The following is an 11,756-nucleotide window of genomic DNA, read 5'->3' as shown; positions in this document are numbered from 1 at the left end:
TACTTGTGTTAAAGCAATTCATGCCTGTGCGTGGAATGTTATATTTTAAAGGGAAAAGTAGAGAAATGAAACTGAACAACTTATCCAAGGTCTCAAAGAAAAATAACTACTGGAGGCTTTCACATTGTACCCCCTGATTTTATTCTAGGGCTAAATTATAATGGTTTATGGAGCTTGCACCTTATAATAGATGAATCAGGGTAATGCACACTATGATGGGTCATCAGGGTAATACGCCCTATAATGGGTCATCATGGGAATACACCCTATAATGGGTCATCAGGTGAATACCCCCTATAATGGGTCATCAGGGGAATACGCCCTATAATGGGTCATCAGGGGGGTGCACCCTATAATGGGTCATCAGGGGAATACACCCTATAATGGGTCATCAGGGGATTACACCCTATAATGGGTCATCAGGGGAATACACCCTATAATGGGTCATCAGGGGAATACACCCTATAATGGGTCATCAGGGGAATACACCCTATAATGGGTCATCAGGGGAATACACCCTATAATGGGTCATCAGGGGAATATACCCTATAATGGGTCATCAGGGGAATACACCCTATAATGGGTCATCAGGGGAATACACCCTATAATGGGTCATCAGGGGATTACACCCTATAATGGGTCATCAGGGGAATACACCCTATAATGGGTCATCAGGGGAATACGCCCTATAATGGGTCATCAGGGGGGTGCACCCTATAATGGGTCATCAGGGGAATACACCCTATAATGGGTCATCAGGGGATTACACCCTATAATGGGTCATCAGGGGAATACACCCTATAATGGGTCATCAGAGAAATACACCCTATAATGGGTCATCAGGGGAATACACCCTATAATGGGTCATCAGGGGATTACACCCTATAATGGGTCATCAGGGGAATACACCCTATAATGGGTCATCAGGGGGGTGCACCCTATAATGGGTCATCAGGGGAATACACCCTATAATGGGTCATCAGGGGATTACACCCTATAATGGGTCATCAGGGGAATACACCCTATAATGGGTCATCAGGGGAATACACCCTATAATGGGTCATCAGGGGAATACACCCTATAATGGGTCATCAGGGGAATACACACTATAATGGGTCATCAGGGGAATATACCCTATAATGGGTCATCAGGGGAATACACCCTATAATGGGTCATCAGGGGAATACACCCTATAATAGGTCATCAGGGGATTACACCCTATAATGGGTCATCAGGGGAATACACCCTATAATGGGTCATCAGGGGAATACGCCCTATAATGGGTCATCAGGGGGGTGCACCCTATAATGGGTCATCAGGGGAATACACCCTATAATGGGTCATCAGGGGATTACACCCTACAATGGGTCATCAGGGGAATACACCCTATAATGGGTCATCAGGGAAATACACCCTATAATGGGTCATCAGGGGAATACACCCTATAATGGGTCATCAGGGGATTACACCCTATAATGGGTCATCAGGGGAATACACCCTATAATGGGTCATCAGGGGAATACGCCCTATAATGGGTCATCAGGGGGGTGCACCCTATAATGGGTCATCAGGGGAATACACCCTATAATGGGTCATCAGGGGATTACACCCTATAATGGGTCATCAGGGGAATACACCCTATAATGGGTCATCAGGGGAATACACCCTATAATGGGTCATCAGGGGAATACACCCTATAATGGGTCATCAGGGGAATATACCCTATAATGGGTCATCAGGGGAATACACCCTATAATGGGTCATCAGGGGAATACACCCTATAATGGGTCATCAGGGGAATACACCCTATAATGGGTCATCAGGGGAATACACCCTATAATGGGTCATCAGGGGAATACGCCCTATAATGGGTCATCAGGGGGGTGCACCCTATAATGGGTCATCAGGGGAATACACCCTATAATGGGTCATCAGGGGATTACACCCTATAATGGGTCATCAGGGGAATACACCCTATAATGGGTCATCAGGGGAATACACCCTATAATGGGTCATCAGGGAAATACACCCTATAATGGGTCATCAGGGGAATACACCCTATAATGGGTCGTCAGGTGAATACACCCTATAATGGGTCATCAGGGGAATACACCCTATAATAGGTCATCAGGGGAATATACCCTATGATAGGTCATCAGGGGATTACACCCTATAATGGGTCATCAGGTGAATACACCCTATAATAGGTCATCAGGGGAATATACCCTATAATGGGTCATCAGGGGAATACACCCTATAATGGGTCATCAGGGGAATACACCCTATAATGGGTCATCAGGGAAATACACCCTATAATGGGTCATCAGGTGAATACACCCTATAATGGGTCATCAGGGAAATACACCCTATAATGGGTCATCAGGAGGGTGCACTTTATAATGGGTCATCATGGGAATACACCCTATAATGGGTCATCAGGGGAATACACCCTATAATGGGTCATCAGGTGAATACACCCTATAATGGGTCATCAGGGGAATACACCCTATAATGGGTCATCAGGGGAATACACCCTATAATGGGTCATCAGGTGAATACACCCTATAATGGGTCATCAGGGGAATACACCCTATAATGGGTCATCAGGGGAATACGCCCTATAATGTGTAATCAGGGGAATACACCCTATAATGGGTCATCAGGTGAATACACCCTATAATGGGTCATCAGGGGAATACGCCCTATAATGGGTCATCAGGGGAATACCCCCTATAATGGGTCGTCAGGGGAATACACCCTATAATGGGTCATCAGGGGAAAAGGCCTATAATGGGTCATCAGGTGAATATACCCTATAATGGGTCATCATGGGAATACACCCTATAATGGGTCATCAGGTGAATACCCCCTATAATGGGTCATCAGGGGAATACACCCTATAATGGGTCATCAGGTGAATACACCCTATAATGGGTCATCAGGGGAATACACCCTATAATGGGTCATCAGGGGAATACGCCCTATAATGGGTCATCAGGGGAATACACCCTATAATGGGTCATCAGGGGAATACACCCTATAATGGGTCATCAGGTGAATACACCCTATAATGGGTCATCAGGGGAATACGCCCTATAATGGGTCATCAGGGGAATATACCCTATAACGGGTCATCAGGGGAATACGCCCTATAATGGGTCATCAGGGGAATATACCCTATAATGGGTCATCAGGCGAATACACCCTATAATGGGTCATCAGGTGAATACACCCTATAATGGGTCATCAGGGGATTACACCCTATAATGGGTCATCAGGGGAATACACCCTATAATGGGTCATCAGGGGAATACACCCTATAATGGGTCATCAGGGGAATACACCCTATAATGGGTCATCAGGTGAATACACCCTATAATGGGTCATCAGGGGAATACACCCTATAATGGGTCATCAGGTGAATACGCCCTATAATGGGTCATCAGGGGAATACACCCTATAATGGGTCATCAGGGGAATACACCCTATAATGGGTCATCAGGGAAATACACCCTATAATGGGTCATCAGGGGGGTGCACTTTATAATGGGTCATCAGGGGAATACACCCTATAATGGGTCACCAGGGGAATACACCCTATAATGGGTCATCAGGGGAATACACCCTATAATGGGTCATCAGGTGAATACACCCTATAATGGGTCATCAGGGGAATACACCCTATAATGGGTTATCAGGGGAATACACCCTATAATGGGTCATCAGGTGAATACACCCTATAATGGGTCATCAGGGGAATACACCCTATAATGGGTTATCAGGGGAATACACCCTATAATGGGTCATCAGGGGAATACGCCCTATAATGGGTCATCAGGGGGGTGCACCCTATAATGGGTCATCAGGGGAATACACCCTATAATGGGTCATCAGGGGATTACACCCTATAATGGGTCATCAGGGGAATACACCCTATAATGGGTCATCAGGGGAATACACCCTATAATGGGTCATCAGGGGAATACACCCTATAATGGGTCATCAGGGGAATACACCCTATAATGGGTCATCAGGGGAATACACCCTATAATGGGTCATCAGGGGAATACACCCTATAATGGGTCATCAGGGGAATACACCCTATAATGGGTCATCAGGGGAATACACCCTATAATGGGTCATCAGGGGAATACGCCCTATAATGGGTCATCAGGGGGGTGCACCCTATAATGGGTCATCAGGGGAATACACCCTATAATGGGTCATCAGGGGATTACACCCTATAATGGGTCATCAGGGGAATACACCCTATAATGGGTCATCAGGGGAATACACCCTATAATGGGTCATCAGGGAAATACACCCTATAATGGGTCATCAGGGGAATACACCCTATAATGGGTCGTCAGGTGAATACACCCTATAATGGGTCATCAGGGGAATACACCCTATAATAGGTCATCAGGGGAATATACCCTATAATAGGTCATCAGGGGATTACACCCTATAATGGGTCATCAGGTGAATACACCCTATAATAGGTCATCAGGGGAATATACCCTATAATGGGTCATCAGGGGAATACACCCTATAATGGGTCATCAGGGGAATACACCCTATAATGGGTCATCAGGGAAATACACCCTATAATGGGTCATCAGGTGAATACACCCTATAATGGGTCATCAGGGAAATACACCCTATAATGGGTCATCAGGAGGGTGCACTTTATAATGGGTCATCATGGGAATACACCCTATAATGGGTCATCAGGGGAATACACCCTATAATGGGTCATCAGGTGAATACACCCTATAATGGGTCATCAGGGGAATACACCCTATAATGGGTCATCAAGGGAATACACCCTATAATGGGTCATCAGGTGAATACACCCTATAATGGGTCATCAGGGGAATACACCCTATAATGGGTCATCAGGGGAATACGCCCTATAATGTGTAATCAGGGGAATACACCCTATAATGGGTCATCAGGTGAATACACCCTATAATGGGTCATCAGGGGAATACGCCCTATAATGGGTCATCAGGGGAATACCCCCTATAATGGGTCGTCAGGGGAATACACCCTATAATGGGTCATCAGGGGAATACGCCCTATAATGGGTCATCAGGTGAATATACCCTATAATGGGTCATCATGGGAATACACCCTATAATGGGTCATCAGGTGAATACCCCCTATAATGGGTCATCAGGGGAATACACCCTATAATGGGTCATCAGGGGAATACACCCTATAATGGGTCATCAGGGGAATACACCCTATAATGGGTCATCAGGGGAATACGCCCTATAATGGGTCATCAGGGGAATACACCCTATAATGGGTCATCAGGGGAATACACCCTATAACGGGTCATCAGGTGAATACACCCTATAATGGGTCATCAGGGGAATACGCCCTATAATGGGTCATCAGGGGAATATACCCTATAACGGGTCATCAGGGGAATACGCCCTATAATGGGTTATCAGGGGAATATACCCTATAATGGGTCATCAGGCGAATACACCCTATAATGGGTCATCAGGTGAATACACCCTATAATGGGTCATCAGGGGATTACACCCTATAATGGGTCATCAGGGGAATACACCCTATAATGGGTCATCAGGGGAATACACCCTATAATGGGTCATCAGGGGAATACACCCTATAATGGGTCATCAGGTGAATACACCCTATAATGGGTCATCAGGGGAATACACCCTATAATGGGTCATCAGGTGAATACGCCTTATAATGGGTCATCAGGGGAATACACCCTATAATGGGTCATCAGGGGAATACACCCTATAATGGGTCATCAGGGAAATACACCCTATAATGGGTCATCAGGGGGGTGCACTTTATAATGGGTCATCAGGGGAATACACCCTATAATGGGTCACCAGGGGAATACACCCTATAATGGGTCATCAGGGGAATACACCCTATAATGGGTCATCAGGTGAATACACCCTATAATGGGTCATCAGGGGAATACACCCTATAATGGGTTATCAGGGGAATACACCCTATAATGGGTCATCAGGTGAATACACCCTATAATGGGTCATCAGGGGAATACACCCTATAATGGGTTATCAGGGGAATACACCCTATAATGGGTCATCAGGGAAGTACACCCTATAATGGTTCATCAGGGAATTACACCCTATAATGGGTCATCAGGGGAATACACCCTATAATGGGTCATCAGGGGGGTGCACTCTATAATGGGTCATCAGGGGAATACCCCCTATAATGGGTCATCAGGGGAATACACCCTATAATGGGTCATCAGGGGATTACACCCTATAATGGGTCATCAGGGGATTACACCCTATAATGGGTCATCAGGGGAATACACCCTATAATGGGTCATCAGGGGAATATACCCTATAATGGGTCATCAGGGGAATACGCCCCATCAGGGGAATACACCCTATAATGGGTCATCAGGGGATTACACCCTATAATGGGTCATCAGGGGATTACACCCTATAATGGGTCATCAGGGGAATACCCCCTATAATGGGTCATCAGGGGAATACACCCTATAATGGGTCATCAGGGGAATACACCCTATAATGGGTCATCATGGGAATACACCCTATAATGGGTCATCAGGGGAATACGCCCTATAATGGGTCATCAGGGGAATACACCCTATAATGGGTCATCATGGGAATACACCCTATAATGGGTCATCAGGGGGTACAACCTATAATGGGTCATCAGGGGAATACACCCTATAATGGGTCATCAGGGGATTACACCCTATAATGGGTCATCAGGGGATTACACCCTATAATGGGTCATCAGGGGAATACCCCCTATAATGGGTCATCAGGGGATTACACCCTATAATGGGTCATCAGGGGATTACACCCTATAATGGGTCATCAGGGGAATACCCCCTATAATGGGTCATCAGGGGAATACACCCTATAATGGGTCATCATGGGAATACGCCCTATAATGGGTCATCAGGGGGGTACACCCTATAATGGGTCATCAGGTGAATACACCCTATAATGGGTCATCATGGGAATACGCCCTATAATGGGTCATCAGGGGAATACACCCTATAATGGGTCATCAGGGGAATACACCCTATAATGGGTCATCAGGGGAATACACCCTATAATGGGTCATCAGGGGAATACACCCTATAATGGGTCATCAGGTGAATACACCCTATAATGGGTCATCAGGGGAATACACCCTATGATGGGTCATCAGGGGAATACGCCCTATAATGGGTCATCAGGGGAATACATCCTATAATGGGTCATCAGGGGAATACACCCTATAATGGGTCATCAGGGGAATACGCCCTATAATGGGTCATCAGGGAAATACACCCTATAATGGGTCATCATGGGAATACACCCTATAATGGGTCATCAGGGGAATATGCCCTATAATGGGTCATCAGGGAAATACACCCTATAATGGGTCATCAGGAGGGTGCACTTTATAATGGGTCATCAGGGGAATACACCCTATAATGGGTCATCAGGGGAATACACCCTATAATGGGTCATCAGGGGAATACACCCTATAATAGGTCATCAGGGGAATATACCCTATAACGGGCCATCAGGGGAATACACCCTATAATAGGTCATCAGGGGAATATACCCTATAATGGGTCATCAGGGGAATACACCCTATAATGGGTCATTAGGGGAATATACCCTATAATGGGTCATCAGGGGAATACACCCTATAATGGGTCATCAGGGGAATACGCCCTATAATGGGTCATCAGGGGAATACGCCCTATAATGGGTCATCAGGGGAATATACCCTATAATGGGTCATCAGGGGAATATACCCTATAATGGGTCATCAGGGGATTACACCCTATAATGGGTCATCAGGGGAATACACCCTATAATGGGTCATCAGGGGAATACACCCTATAATGGGTCATCAGGGGAATACACCCTATAATGGGTCATCAGGTGAATACACCCTATAATGGGTCATCAGGGGAATACACCCTATAATGGGTCATCAGGTGAATACGCCCTATAATGGGTCATCAGGGGAATACACCCTATAATGGGTCATCAGGGGAATACACCCTATAATGGGTCATCAGGGAAATACACCCTATAATGGGTCATCAGGGGGGTGCACTTTATAATGGGTCATCAGGGGAATACACCCTATAATGGGTCACCAGGGGAATACACCCTATAATGGGTCATCAGGGGAATACACCCTATAATGGGTCATCAGGTGAATACACCCTATAATGGGTCATCAGGGGAATACACCCTATAATGGGTTATCAGGGGAATACACCCTATAATGGGTCATCAGGTGAATACACCCTATAATGGGTCATCAGGGGAATACACCCTATAATGGGTTATCAGGGGAATACACCCTATAATGGGTCATCAGGGAAGTACACCCTATAATGGGTCATCAGGGAATTACACCCTATAATGGGTCATCAGGGGAATACACCCTATAATGGGTCATCAGGGGGGTGCACTCTATAATGGGTCATCAGGGGAATACCCCCTATAATGGGTCATCAGGGGAATACACCCTATAATGGGTCATCAGGGGATTTAACCCTATAATGGGTCATCAGGGGATTACACCCTATAATGGGTCATCAGGGGAATACACCCTATAATGGGTCATCAGGGGAATATACCCTATAATGGGTCATCAGGGGAATACGCCCCATCATGGGTCATCAGGGGAATACACCCTATAATGGGTCATCAGGGGATTACACCCTATAATGGGTCATCAGGGGATTACACCCTATAATGGGTCATCAGGGGAATACCCCCTATAATGGGTCATCAGGGGAATACACCCTATAATGGGTCATCAGGGGAATACACCCTATAATGGGTCATCATGGGAATACACCCTATAATGGGTCATCAGGGGAATACGCCCTATAATGGGTCATCAGGGGAATACACCCTATAATGGGTCATCATGGGAATACACCCTATAATGGGTCATCAGGGGGGTACAACCTATAATGGGTCATCAGGGGAATACACCCTATAATGGGTCATCAGGGGATTACACCCTATAATGGGTCATCAGGGGATTACACCCTATAATGGGTCATCAGGGGAATACCCCCTATAATGGGTCATCAGGGGATTACACCCTATAATGGGTCATCAGGGGATTACACCCTATAATGGGTCATCAGGGGAATACCCCCTATAATGGGTCATCAGGGGAATACACCCTATAATGGGTCATCATGGGAATACGCCCTATAATGGGTCATCAGGGGGGTACACCCTATAATGGGTCATCAGGTGAATACACCCTATAATGGGTCATCATGGGAATACGCCCTATAATGGGTCATCAGGGGAATACACCCTATAATGGGTCATCAGGGGAATACACCCTATAATGGGTCATCAGGGGAATACACCCTATAATGGGTCATCAGGGGAATACACCCTATAATGGGTCATCAGGTGAATACACCCTATAATGGGTCATCAGGGGAATACACCCTATGATGGGTCATCAGGGGAATACGCCCTATAATGGGTCATCAGGGGAATACATCCTATAATGGGTCATCAGGGGAATACACCCTATAATGGGTCATCAGGGGAATACGCCCTATAATGGGTCATCAGGGAAATACACCCTATAATGGGTCATCATGGGAATACACCCTATAATGGGTCATCAGGGGAATATGCCCTATAATGGGTCATCAGGGAAATACACCCTATAATGGGTCATCAGGAGGGTGCACTTTATAATGGGTCATCAGGGGAATACACCCTATAATGGGTCATCAGGGGTATACACCCTATAATGGGTCATCAGGGGAATACACCCTATAATAGGTCATCAGGGGAATATACCCTATAACGGGCCATCAGGGGAATACACCCTATAATAGGTCATCAGGGGAATATACCCTATAATGGGTCATCAGGGGAATACACCCTATAATGGGTCATTAGGGGAATATACCCTATAATGGGTCATCAGGGGAATACACCCTATAATGGGTCATCAGGGGAATACGCCCTATAATGGGTCATCAGGGGAATACGCCCTATAATGGGTCATCAGGGGAATATACCCTATAATTGGTCATCAGGGGAATATACCCTATAATGGGTCATCAGGGGAATACACCCTATAATGGGTCATCAGGGGAATATACCCTATAATGGGTCATCATGGGAATATACCCTATAATAGGTCATCAGGGGAATACACCTTATAATGGGTCATCAGGGGAATACACCCTATAATGGGTCATCAGGTGAATACACCCTATAATGGGTAATCAGGGGAATACACCCTATAATGGGTCATCAGGGGGGTGCACTTTATAATGGGTCATCAGGGGAATACACCCTATAATGGGTCATCAGGGGAATACACCCTATAATGGGTCATCAGGTGAATGCACCCTATAATGTGTCATCAGGGTAATATGCCCTATAACGGGTCATCAGGGGAATACACCCTATAACGGGTCATCAGGGGAATACACCCTATAATGGGTCATCAGGGGAATACGCCCTATAATGGGTCATCAGGGAAATACACCCTATAATGGGTCATCAGGGGAATACACCCTATAATGGGTCATCAGGGGAATACACCCTATAATGGGTCATCAGGTGAATACGCCCTATAATGGGTCATCAGGGAAATACACCCTATAATGGGTCATCAGGGGAATACACCCTATAATGGGTCATCAGGGGAATACACCCTATAATGGGTCATCAGGGGAATACACCCTATAATGGGTCATCAGGGGAATACACCCTATAATGGGTCATCAGGGGAATACACCCTATAATGGGTCATCAGGGGAATACACCCTATAATGGGTCATCAGGGGGGTGCACTCTATAATGGTTTAGGGGGGATGCACAATATAATGGGTCAGGGGAATGCCCCCTATAATCAGGGGGGTGTAAATCAGGAATGCACCATTTAATGGGTCAGGAAGAATGCGCTTTATTATGGGTCAGGACCAAGGCTTAGAGAGCTGTAAAAAGCCAACATACTGCTTCAAATGTCAGTATAAATCACAGCCATAACTTGGCAACAATTTCTAAACTATCCTATCTTCCGTGGCGTGCCTTTTTAGCCCTAAGAGTAGTGCAGACCTTGGACTCTCTTTCACGCAAGCCAGAATATCCACAGGTAGCCCAGGCAACGGTTGCGTGTCCGTAGCTCGGAATTCGGCTGTTTTGCTGAGAGGGGACGAGAAAAGCGTTTTTTTGTGTGAACTTAGAACCTTAGAACTTAAAAAATGCCTTGTTGTTGTCAAATTCACGTGTAATACATGATTTGGGGGGGGGGGGGGGGGGGGGGGCGGGGGTTTCTTAACGGAATTTATTACTTCTCTCCCCCTACTAAGGAAAGAAACAAGGTTGGAGGCGCCATTTTCGGTAGCGCTCAAATGTCGTCGAAATTCGACAGAAAAAAACAACAAACAAAATATTTTTATCTCGCAGACCTATGCCAGGATACACTTACATTCGATATGTGACAAAACATCCGAGCTAAACTATTTTCCCTGGCCGCTAGCCGTATTTTAAAACGAGAAAGTAGCCACAAGCATCCTTGACCGACGCCGTTGTACGATTAGTTACGCTTGACCGCGCTGGGAAGGAGCACAGGTAGCCCAAGCAATGATTGCTTGTTCGTAGCTCGAAACTCGGCTGATCTGAGAGGGGACGAGTAAAGCGTTTTTCGTAGAATTTTGTCAATAAAACTAAGGCATGTTCTAA

The 11,756-nt window shown here is 46.0% G+C and overlaps 1 long non-coding RNA gene across 1 annotated transcript; it reads right to left on the bottom strand.

The window, feature by feature from the left end:
• Window positions 1–10,952: 10,952 nt before the first annotated feature.
• On the bottom strand, window positions 10,953–11,739 carry LOC125563051. The gene is made up of 2 exons (XR_007308078.1): window positions 11,503–11,739; window positions 10,953–11,216 (listed from the first exon to the last, which is right to left on the bottom strand). It is a non-coding gene; the product is annotated as an uncharacterized LOC125563051 (long non-coding RNA).
• Window positions 11,740–11,756: the final 17 nt, after the last annotated feature.

This window comes from Nematostella vectensis, chromosome 5 (genome assembly GCF_932526225.1).
Source record: "Nematostella vectensis chromosome 5, jaNemVect1.1, whole genome shotgun sequence".
NCBI lineage: Eukaryota > Metazoa > Cnidaria > Anthozoa > Actiniaria > Edwardsiidae > Nematostella > Nematostella vectensis.
This window is presented reverse-complemented; position numbering and strand designations above follow the sequence as displayed.